Raw genomic sequence first — 12608 nt, 5'->3', positions numbered from 1 at the left:
TTTGCACATGCGTACCAGGTAAGGAGGATTGGAATACGGGTTGTTGTGGCAACCGAATGTGGTCATTTCCGCTTCGGTGTCCTTGTAGTTGAAAATATCCCCAACAACAATGTGCCCGAAGCCATCATCTTTCTAGGTCCCTTCCCACACGCACAAACACCGATGGCCAGGATAAGGCCAAGGTGCAACAGCGCGTGGCCCGGCGTACGGAACAAGTCAAGGTGAGAGCCCCCTCCTGGCTACTGAACAGTTGGGGATGTCACTTGAGTGTGAGTAAAAGAGCGGGCATGCCTGAATTGTATGTAATTTAGAAGTGGGATACCACTCAATGTACTTATGTAGACTGACAGTTGTGGATGTAGTACTGTAGATGCCTAAAGAGTTAATGTAAACAGAATTAAAAAAAATGTTTATATTATGCTCACATCAGGATCGCTCTAGCAATGGCAAAGAAGGAATGGTGTGGTCACCAATTCATGCCAGGTGACTGACACCTCCGTGCAGAGAAGATTCCAGCCATGCATATGCTATTACACCCAGGGTACATTAGCTTCATTCAGTCCTTGCGTGATGGTTTGAAGTTTAAAAACCCACCACTCTTCTTTATGGTTTAATGCATTTTGCGTGTTAGTATTGCTGTCCATTTTATCGATGACCCACCAGATTAAATCATCAGGCCCATGGTGGTACTCCAAAAAGTGGGACCATCAGCGGTGCAGGTCCCACCTCCAGGAGTTGGATGGGGGGTGTTGGCCCCCGTGGTTGCATGTGTGTTGGGGAGTTAGTGAAGACAGGCCAGGGGGGATGGATCGGCGGCTATGTCCAGTTGGCTGGTGTGGAGCTCGAAGCCCGGGTTCCTGTGACTGTGCCTTCCCTTATTCACTGTGTTTGTATCAGTGCCCTGAGCCCCAAGTTCAGTTCTCCCTTGTTCCTTCGGCCTGCAGGAGTGTTGGTATTGCCTGGACCTCCTGATTAGAAATTGGCAGTGCAAATGTGTGTAGGGGTAGGCCCTTACTCCTTGATCAACAGACAGAAATCACCTCTGGAGGGGAAGCTGCTGTATTGTGCCGGTTGTTCCCAAAACAGTCTGTATTACTGTGTGTTTTTTTAAAATATATTTCTTTATTTTTCCCCTTTCTTTTAACTTTTTTTAAATTATTGTCCTGAAGGCACTCTGTGCCACCCCCGCTACTCTGGCGCCGTCAACCGAGGAAGGGGAGCCAATGCGCCTTATTATTGGCTTTCACTTTCTCTGGCTGGAGAGCTGGAATCAACTAAGGGACTGGCCTCCGTACTTGGGCTGCGCAGGGTCGGACCACACTGCGGCTCCTATTACAGAGGTTCTGGGTGGACCTCAGAGGAGGGGAGGAGAGGGGCAACGCAACTGCTATAGATTGAAGCCGACCTCTGCTGGGCTGTCCACGCCACCACTGACTTCCTCGGGAGGGGCTCTTCCTGGTGGGCAAAGGGGACGCAGCGGTTAGCCGAGCCCGTATCCTGGTTCCTTCGTTGTGGCTCCTCTAGTCCTTCCGGGGTGGGGGCTCTTCTTCGCCCAACGCCTCTATCACCCTGTGCTCTCTGGAACTGTTCTGTTTAATTCCGTAGAGTGAGGCACCACGTAGGTTCAGAAATGCGCAGCGTATGCCGTGGCCGCCATTTTCTTGTCCTGGTCTGCGTTCTCTGCTCTCACAGCACTGCGGGGGGCTAACAGCAAGGCAATTGCCAGCATTTCCTTTATCCGATTTTTGGGTGCGCAAACGTCTCCCGGATTCAATCGCTGCTTCTTTAAGAGCAGATCTCTCCTCGCACAGCTCTGAAAGAAGACATTTTACGAGCCCAGAGAGGGAGACGGTGGTTTATGCAACCATCTCGTCTGCGCCCCCTAGTGGTCACCTACTTTTTTTTATTCAAGAGAAAATATATACTAAAGTGAGTTCACCTCCCACCAGAAAAAGAATATAACACCATGATTTAAATCAAAAAGACACGTGTTCCATTTTCAGATGACAGCAACATTTAAAAAAACTGTTTCCAATTGGCCCCCATATTTCAAAAAGTAATTTCGTAGATACCATAAAGATTCGACATCCACACCACATTCAGAAACAACGGTGTGACATATCAAAACCCAATATATTCCATAACAGAGAAACCGGGATTAAGAAACAACAGTATGTAGATACCTGACACAACAGATCCTCGAAAATTAACCAGTTGGTCTACCTGCAATGCCAAATACAAAACATTAAACCACCAAAATAACCTTCACTACTAAATAGATAGGCATGACTGCCATGTGCTCTGAAAGGAAAGAAAGATGCAACTGGCCATTCATTTTGCCAACTATTTCTGCGCTTAAAACCATATATTTATAATGATAAAGCTAATCACCAATATATGGTCACAAAAAAACTTCAAATCCAACTACAAAGCACACACACAGGCACAGAAGTTGTCAAGACTACACTTATACTGCTTAGTTCACACTAGGATTTATCATGCACCCTCATTCATATCACATCTTGAAATGTCACTAAGAAACAACCTTCATTTGCAAATATATTTTCTGGCAAGTGTAAACATAGCATACCGTGTCATACTGCTTCATTACTATCCTAAAAGCACTGCAGTAAAATATAGAAAACCCTACTTTGCAAACAATACTTATAAACTTGACCAAATTAGACACTTAAACTTACTTTAGTTATCTTACAAATACAATAATTCAAACTGTACATAAAGTACATAAAACACACTATCACTCACCGTCAGCTGCTCCAAATAATGAATAAATCTTCACCAGAACCAAACTCAGAACATATGCACACTCTAAGTTCTGAAATCATACCGTCAAAGGTTCACACAAATATCAATTTCATAGCTTTCACAATTCAATAGCACAAAAAGAGGACTGTTGAAAATAAACAAGTAAAATGACAAACACATTTCTTGGTCATCCTAATTTACCTGGAGGAACCCAGACGTAGACCCTTTGCTTACTGTGATAGAGAGGCACATCTCCACCTCACTGATGAGGCCCTGATGAGGCCCAACAAGACTGAAACATGTGTCTGTGGTTGCTGTTGGTACTCTTGTTCATAGGAGGTTTGCCTGGCATTTTGGTGCAGATATTCCTCCTTTGTGAAAAGTACAGTGAGCAAAAAGCGATGGCCACAGATTCTCAAAGTGGTAAGAAACCACAGAACAGGTTATCATGCCATGTTCTTTCTAGAGAGGGGCACCTGCTAACTTTTTTGGACATTTCTACAACCAATATCAATCAATAAACCCCAACACAATGCTTCAAAGAATCCTTTAGACAAGTTGTACACACTACATTAAAAAAAAGATATGTTCTTTCTGTTTTTCCCATTAACATACTTACAGCTATAATGATGGTTACAAGAGGTAAACCCACCTATAGTCACGGCTACACAAACATTTTTCTAATGCACTGAAAAATACATATCAGACAAAATTCAAAATCAATTCACATTAGCATTCAAGTAACACCATCCAAATAGAAACACATACAAATCTGAGATATAACATCTATTAGTGAATATGATCAGTGCACCAAAATAGAACCGGCTGTAGTGGCAGATATAGTGATGCAATATCGATAGCCACGACTGCACCCGCCAAAAAAATACACGACGTGCCATTTGCCTGCTTGTACCCATGGTTATCAAAGACCGCAACATGCAATTGCTACACTCATACCTGGGGTTAAAACACGACAGCTATAGCCTCGGCTGCAACCACCAAAAACACACTATGTACCATTTGCCTACTCGTACCCTTGACAATGGCCTGTCCTGTGGTGGTGAGTACCCATGGCTGCAATACGCTTGACAGATCAAAACCTTTAATTGGCTGTAACTGTAGCCACGACTCATTAAAAAAGGACAACAAACACATGTTCCTTTTCCAATACACTTAAAAAGAACTCTGAGTGACTCTTAAAAGAGCCTTTGGATTCTTCGACCAACACATCACCAACAATTTAAAAAAATGTGTCTGTGCTCTTTCTTCAGGTGATTAATTAATTTTCTTTTTCCAAAGACAAACAAAAAATGGTGCTCCCTGTCAAAAATATGTCTCCAAAATCGCATCATATACCTTTCATTTCAACACTCCATCTAATATAATAAAATCAAAGAAACCTTGTAAGCCAATGCTGTGAGAAATTATCACCTATGTCCTCAACATCACTATTAACCCCATTCTCAGGATGTTCTCCACAATCTTAATAACAATGACATTCCTTTTCTTCTAGAATTTGCTCCATGATTCAAATATTAAATACAACAATAAATACACCCCAAAAAACAGTTTCCTAGAGTTGCCACCTCACCTATCTACAATTTCATTGGCATATATAAACCACTCAAAAAATAAATTCTCTCAAAGGCTCTATAAAATTCAAGAGCATCTGAGTTAAATGAAATCCTATTGGCGGCCACCCACCACACAAAAAATGAACAAACAATCACAAAGCAAACAGAAAACATTCCCCTCATTAATCTTCGTCCATTCCAAATTCTAACACTGAACAGACAATACATATTTCTCTGTACCACTAGAACAATGTAAAGATACATGGAATAGCTGGAGGAAATCTACCCTACAAATGAAGACATTAGAATAGAAGACACTCAAAACAATGCTCCAGAAGAAGATACACCACAATCAGGATTTTGTAAGTGCATTCAATATATTCATGTAAAATATGACCAACACTTACATTTAAATGAGCACATATCAGTCACCAAGCATACATAATGTATCTACCTATTGTCAAACTATCAAATGTATATACAACCAACCCACATATTTTGAAAGTGTATTATATCTTCAATTGTTTAAAAATATTTCAAAAAGTTTCTAACAGATGAAGACGTGATTCAAGTGTCTTGAAGATTCACAAGCAGAGCACCACAACAAGGACCCACCAATCTGATTATCGATTCCTTGATAGAATTAAAATAAATAATGAGGAATATGCAAAAAGACGTGCAAACAATGAACAAGGACATTGAAGATTTACAAGTGATCATAAAGGGTGCAAATGCAGAAAATGTGGCTACAGAAGAAGATATATCATGTATTACAACTAAAACTGAAAGAAAACCCATAACACATCCCCTCCCAAATAAACTTGTTTTCAACAAACTGTGTTTGAATATTTATTTACCCCATTCAGATACATACACTTATATGATCTATTATTTCATTTCAAATGTTACACTGTTTGCCAACACTACACTCAATACATATTTAAAAAATATTCCAATTTTAATAGAAAAATATATATATATATGTTTAGCCGCGGCTACAAACATACCCAATCACACTGCGCCATCGAAATAACACCTGGGACACAAAAAAAACAAATAAAACAAATAAAGTCTTAACTTTTTCATTTTTGGCACAATGTCTTTTCCATGATGTCATGTTCAGTTGTCACTTCTTCAAAGTCAGGAAACACTGTGCTAAAAAAGAGGCAGAGGAGGTACGATTCACCTTTTACAATGAAACCTGATGCCCTGGAACTTCCAATGTTCCAACACAAAGTCTAGGAACATCAATAATGATTACTCCATCATAAAAGAAAATGCATGGGTCCCATTCCTTAAATTGACAGAGATCTGCACCACCTGCAGCACCTCCATCCACGAAACCAACAATGTCAACAGCAGTATCAAATGCACAGAATCCTCTTTTACCAATTTCCCTCATCACTGGAGCTGTGAGCAGAGGTTGTACAAAATCAACCACCACACATTGCAGGTTCTGTCACCAACAGCCAGAGTCTTAAAATACTTGAACCACTGAATTTAAAGAATCATCCAACATGCTAAAAAGGTCACAAAGGAGGCTTTTCATGAAGAGTCCACAAATGTACTTCTCCCATCTACGACAATAGCACTGTTTTGAACATAGGTTGACCTTTCACGGGAGTTAACTGCACTACATCTAGTGCACATCTACTGGGATTATGATAATAATGCAGTTACAAAAAATAGAAAAATAACCACATTACAAAAATGTACCTTGCCCAACACCACCAATTTAATTACCTCACAAAACACTTCAAACACCTACAAGTAATTCATAGCTCAAAATACATTACAAGTACAAAAGATGCAATGAAGAAACCTTCGGCCTTAATAACAAATACAAAAGCTACATGTCCACATTTTTAAAACTTAAAAAATACAGTAAAAAACAGTTGCCACTCAAACACAGTAAATGAACTAAATAATAATGAACACTATCTGAATGCAATGGGCACTACAACTAACACACTCAACACTGAAAATAAACCTTCAAATATGTACATCCAGAGTAACACTTACTCTCACATCTGCCACACTCCTGTGCTGTGCACAGTCAGAATTCGGGAATCAAAAAACTGCAGAAAAAGGGATCTTTTATACTTTCCAAAAGAAACACCAAAAAAAGAGGACTCTATACCAATAAAACTATTAATATGGCTGACACATTTTCAGCACAACCTATCACTAAGCCCTACACAAATGCAAAAGTAACAACAACCATTAACAAACAATGAAACTGACACAAACCCACCTAGCATCTTTTATAGCCACGTCTATTCGACGCAGATCAGAATCCTGATTTGTACCCGCGGCTGCACGCACATTTTTCTTTCCTGCAAGCCCCAAATCCAACTAAACTGGCTTTCAAACCTTTTATTCAAATAAGTGAACAACTAAGAACATAAAAAACACACACAAATAAAATTATGTACTGTATCATGCATATAAACATATGATTACTGCACAGAAAATGTATATTTAAAGATGCAGCTGTAAATATAGCTGCGGCTCGGGCTGCAACGAATGAAACACGGAATAGTATTGATGCGCCTAAACATGTGCATTCTATAGATGCCCTATATAGTGCCCATCCTACACGTCCACTGGTAGCCATGACTATTTGCAAACATTTCTAATTTAAAATTGCATTTCCAATGCAACCAACTTCAAAAACTTTTCTCAACATACCTACCAAACCCCCTTCTCCTCCTCATAGTCCTCCTCCACTGTGCTAGTGTCTTACAATACCCCACAATACTGAATGTGTATACAATTCCACCTCACCCACAATTTTCGGTAGTTGCAGCTGCCACCTGTCCACAAACACAAGACGTGTCACTTGCTCTAATATAGCCATGGCTACAATAGGGGAGGTGCAGCACCATCCATCAATTAGAATGTACAACACAACTACATCATCCATACCCTGCTCATAAAACGTACTAGAAATTCAAATTAGCAATAATTTTCCTGGAAACTGCAGATATCATGGCTGCTTTGATGATTGGAGACAGTTGGCTGTTTTGGTTGCTTGCTTTTTGTAAGAAACTAAATATTAACTCAGACCTAGATTTGACAGATTTTACCACTAAATGATTTGGATTGCAGGGAATGCGTTGATTCCAGATTTTTCCAAAATTGTTAAGTCTAAAAAGTAAAGGGCACCCAGACGTCATACTAATTGGGGAATATATATGGGGTGTCCCTTACTTTAATGATGAAAGAAGACATTGGACAACTAATTGAACTATTTCCTCATACCATCTTTATCTTTTCCAATCCCACTCAAATGCAAAAATGGAGATGGACCACCAGATTTAATGGTACAATTGAACAATCCTGGAGAAACGTTAATAAAGCAGTTTCAGCATTCATGACAGACCACAATCAGTTATGGATTACGAATGGAGTACCCCTAACCAATGAAGTAAATACAGTGTTCCTTCATAACATCAAAACAGTACTCCTGATGTGCAAAAGTTCTACACTCAGTGAACCCCAAAACAGTCATTTTAAGTAGTACTCATTATACATAAATACACAAATACAATAAATAGTAACTAAAACATTTTTTTATTATACCCGCAGCTACAGTTCATTGACTTTTATCCTAGCCATGGCTACAAAAAGTGAGTTAAAAGGGAGATTGGCTTCAAGTTTTATACTGCAATCCAACTTAAAGGATGAATACAGAACAACACTACTTTTGTACTAATGTAAAGTAACTCAAAAATAAGTAACAGTAAACTAGATAGGCAAACATAGCACACCCGCACAATATAATACCGTAAGTGAGAATAGACAACTTAAAATGCATTGAGTGGCACATCTAAAACTAGACTACAATTGCTCCTTTTTATATTCATTTTGTTAAACTAACACTCTCTAATACCAACCAGGATTTTTCACCCATGATGCCACTATACCTACACAAACTATATAAAACACAGACACCCCAAACTATATAGCTGCGGCTACCAAACTACACATACCCTCAGCTATCCGTAGTCCTTTGTAGTCCCGTATATAGCAGTGAATATTGGAAAAAAAGGTAAGAAAGAAATTCTTTACTGCCTCCACCCCTTGAACCTCGCCAAGTAGCCCCCTTATCTGTGCCAGCTCCCCCCACTCCCCAGACGGCCTCCTGACCTCCCGTGCCCTTTCCCTTTCACCCCAGAGCACATGCTGCTTCTGTGAGGCAGTTTGATTTCAGATGTCGACAACTCGCAGCTATATCCAAAGCTACAGAAAGCTTCTTGTTGCAAACCCAGTCGCTGGACCCCTCCAACTCCCAAATTTCACTCTAGCCACCCCCGCATCTCTACCCTGATGGAATTTGTATGTTTTTCGCATTGAGAGAAAAACAAGATGGCATTGTTTCATTTCTGAAAATCATGATCCTGCATTGCACCAGACACTTAGACTATTGGAACTTCAAAAGGTTCAACAGTGAATACAACTGAACTTTATTGTTTCTTGTTTTCTTTTTGACTCAACCACTTATTTCTACCTATTAAAGGTTCAAATTGAGCTTACAACTATAAGCATTACAATCCTTTTTTGGTTAAAGCGCAACTCAGGTCTTGTAAATCTCCTTCAGTCATTGAAGGTCCTGACCAGTCTGAAGACAAAGTTCCAGTTAATACCTTAAGTTCATACAAATCTTAACTGAAAAGCGCCAGTGCTGTTCAAGACTGGTATTCTTTTTTTAACACCATATGGTGATGGCTTTTAAGTTGTCTTGGATGCACGAATAAATGCATTTTTGCTACCTTTTTTGTACTCTGATTCGTGTTTAAGTTCCATTGTAACTTAGAAGAGTGCCACTACTCACCTGTTGTTTTTTCAGCAGTATCCATATATATATATATATACATATATATATAGATATGGAAACACTATTAAGACAGCATGAAACACGGTGTACTATAAATTTTCAGAGTAAGACCCCTTCAGGACATAATATTGACGAAGAACTTTACACCTTTTTGGCAGAGTGATGAAAATCCGTGCCTGATTTGGGAACAAAATGACAGTCATGAGTGAGATCCTGATACTTTATATATCGAATATTGAAGTTTTCCATAGCATATACAACCAAGTGGAGTGTATCCAAGAACATGATTAGAATTGTGTATGATTTTATCATATGGGAAAATACTGCTGTCTTTGTGATTTTGAAAGTAATGGTCATGTACGACAAGTATTCAAACCTCTAAAGTGTATGACTGTTTTCAACATTTATTTCACTCTCTCCAGCTTTGTCTAATGCAACTGCATATGATTTCAATATCTCCCGCCAATCGGTCAGATTGATGGTAGCTTTTTTAAAGACCATGGTCAATGGCGACTATTTGAACCTGTGTAGATTCGGCCATGCATGTCGGGCCAAATAGAGCAACTAAATATGCACTGACACAATTTGAATTTTACTCTGAGTTTCCACAGAGCGGTATCAGTTAATTCACCATATGGGGTTAAAGCCTGGCAGGTCCATGATGGCACTGTGTTGAAGCACTACATGAGATTCGATCAAATGTATTAGTTTTTGAATCATGAGTCAATTACGGGATGTATAATTAACAGACACTTGTAAGTTATACCATTTAATCAATTTGGATTCAGCTTGATGCATTCTAGAGTAGTAGACCTACACAAGCATTAATAATGGCCCACATGGGACCTACTGTACAGTTAGAATGACATATTGTCTTGGTAATGATGTCTTGACTGAATAGCACCAGCTTCAAACCTTATTGTGTAATTCAAACAACGCTAAAATTGTCATCCCTAATTTGTTGAATCAGGAGTTATGACTTGCAATAGATATTACTGAACAGAAGCTTTTGCACACTGTGCACTTTGCCTAACCGAAATGACTGATTGGATTTATTATTGGATCATTTAACAACACGAGCATGAGAGGCACTTGGCACTTTATTTCCGAATTATTCTAATTATAGCATTACGCACATATTATCGGGCCACAAGTGTGGTTCTCTTATCTGCAACATTATACATCATACCACACATGCTGACTTACATATGATGGGTGAGACACGCAAATATGACCGTAACTGGTTTTATCAGATTTCAAATGTTTATGCATGTAATGAGCATAACATTTTGGAAACTCATTGACAACTATAATCAGTGTTACCATTAGTGTTGAAAGTTCTATTGTGTCAGGAGCACTGCAGTCACAAAAAGAGGGAATGTTATAGTCCTCTTACTATGCAGATGAATGTAAGAAATCACGGAGTTTAAATATGTGCCTAGACCAGGGGGAAACCATGTGATCAAGCTAAAGGAAGTAGCGAAACACATCATCCCGTTGATGGCCTCCCTTGAATAGATGCTGGGTGTGGGTTGCAAACCCACAATTTTAAACTACATTTTTCTAATTAAACAATTGCTTTTTAACAATGGAACAGCTGGTTTGCAACATTATTTGAGGAAACTTTCCATTTGAATCCAAAAACCCTGATTCTGTGAGTGTGGCTCAATTTTCCAACAAAAAGCTTTTTGGCGGAACGAAGTTTGATATACATGTGTATGACGTTTGGATTAGATTCTCTCCGCCCTTAAAAAGTTTCTTTATGGGCCCATCCAAAACTGAAATTTGTGTAAAAGTTTTGTTAAAAAATTAAATAGAATGACTAAGAACACAATAAAACACAGTTTTCAGCCTACTCCCATTCTTTCCATAGAGAAAAAGTGCAAAGTATGAGAAGTTGTAGCGCAAACACTCCTGGATAGATTTTGACCAAATAAGAAAAAACTTTGGCACAAAATGCTGACTTAATTTCCTTGATGGTTTTGCAGTAAATCTGTCCAGTAGTTTTTAAAATATTCAATATAAAAGGGGGTATGCCCTACTCCCAGAAACCGTCATATCTCTCTCATGGTCTTTTGTAACAGAGAGGCAATCGATACCCATGATAATGCCTGTAGAGCGAGCAGAAACAAACAACCCTGCACACTAAAAAACTCGGTACAGTCCCATGTTTACATTGTAACAATTGTAACAATGTGATAAAGGGCAACTATGTAAAACACCCAAGAATAGGTGCCAAAATCAAATTGAGAGACTTTGCGACATGCAATACCAAGTCTGTGATCTATGCACTAAACTGCCCCTGTGGGATTTACTATATGGGTCACTAGGAAAATGAAAGAGCAGTGCAATGAGCACCAGTAGCAAGGCATTATGCTGAAAGAAGACACACTGTTGCTCAATTTAGATTTTTGATACTTAAAGTAGTACAAAGATCCCCCAGAGGAGGAAACCATGCCAAGAAACTTGACAAAAGGGAACTCTTTTGGATAGACAAATTAGATAGTCTTACACCACATGGTATTAATGAACACTTTTACCTGGGAGCGTTTTTATGATACCTATCCCCTGTGATTAATGGTCCCCAATCACATTTACACACATATACCTTTAGGAAGAAAGGGGTCTCCTCCCTGAGATGTGAATATGGGCTATATGAAAACTATTACCTGCGGGTCTCATGAATGAGACTGATCAAAATTACTCACGGATGTGGTCCACCTAACGTCATATTAACATACCAATGTCTAATTGAATAATGCAGCAAAGTAGATATATATTCTATTTGAGACCTTATGTAATATAGATAGGCACCCTGGTATAGCCAAACTAATGAGTTGATGTCTGAATATAATATAATTACCCTACTGGGAGACCTATTTGAACATGTGTATGTACATCTATACGAGCGGAGAACTTGGAGATCTGAGATATGTTGCAAATGGTGTTTCACAATATGAATACTAAAGTAAATGTTGTTACGTGTTTCATCATGCATTGAGGCAGCACCATGACTCTACCTATAAGCTACCTAATGCCACCTAAATGGATTACGTGGCCGTTCACTCAGAATGGGAGCGTGGATGCCTACTGTCTTTTCTGATTGATCTGCATATTTTATCAGGGTTTCACTCCACGTCCAACTAGAGCCAACTGTATAGCTACACTGATTCCAGAATAACGAGTAATCAGTGCTTACAGATACATTCAATTAAGACATATCAAAGAGGCAGCTACTCAAACGTAATGACATCACGTGTTTGGACGTGCCGTCCATATACAAAGAGATTCCTCCAGGGTTATGGTTGCTATGGAACCTGTTTCAAAACAGCCAAGATCCTTTTCATTACGATGCTTCTATCACTTTTAATATGGAAAGATTTATCGGACACAAGAAACTGTTCACACATAGATTCAAATTAATTATA

The sequence above is a fragment of the Ambystoma mexicanum genome, chromosome 6p (assembly GCF_040938575.1).
Source record: "Ambystoma mexicanum isolate Mex_15411 chromosome 6p, UKY_AmexF1_1, whole genome shotgun sequence".
NCBI classification, from domain to species: domain Eukaryota; kingdom Metazoa; phylum Chordata; class Amphibia; order Caudata; family Ambystomatidae; genus Ambystoma; species Ambystoma mexicanum.
The sequence above is the reverse complement of the archived record's forward strand: the minus strand, read 5'-3'. Positions refer to the sequence as shown.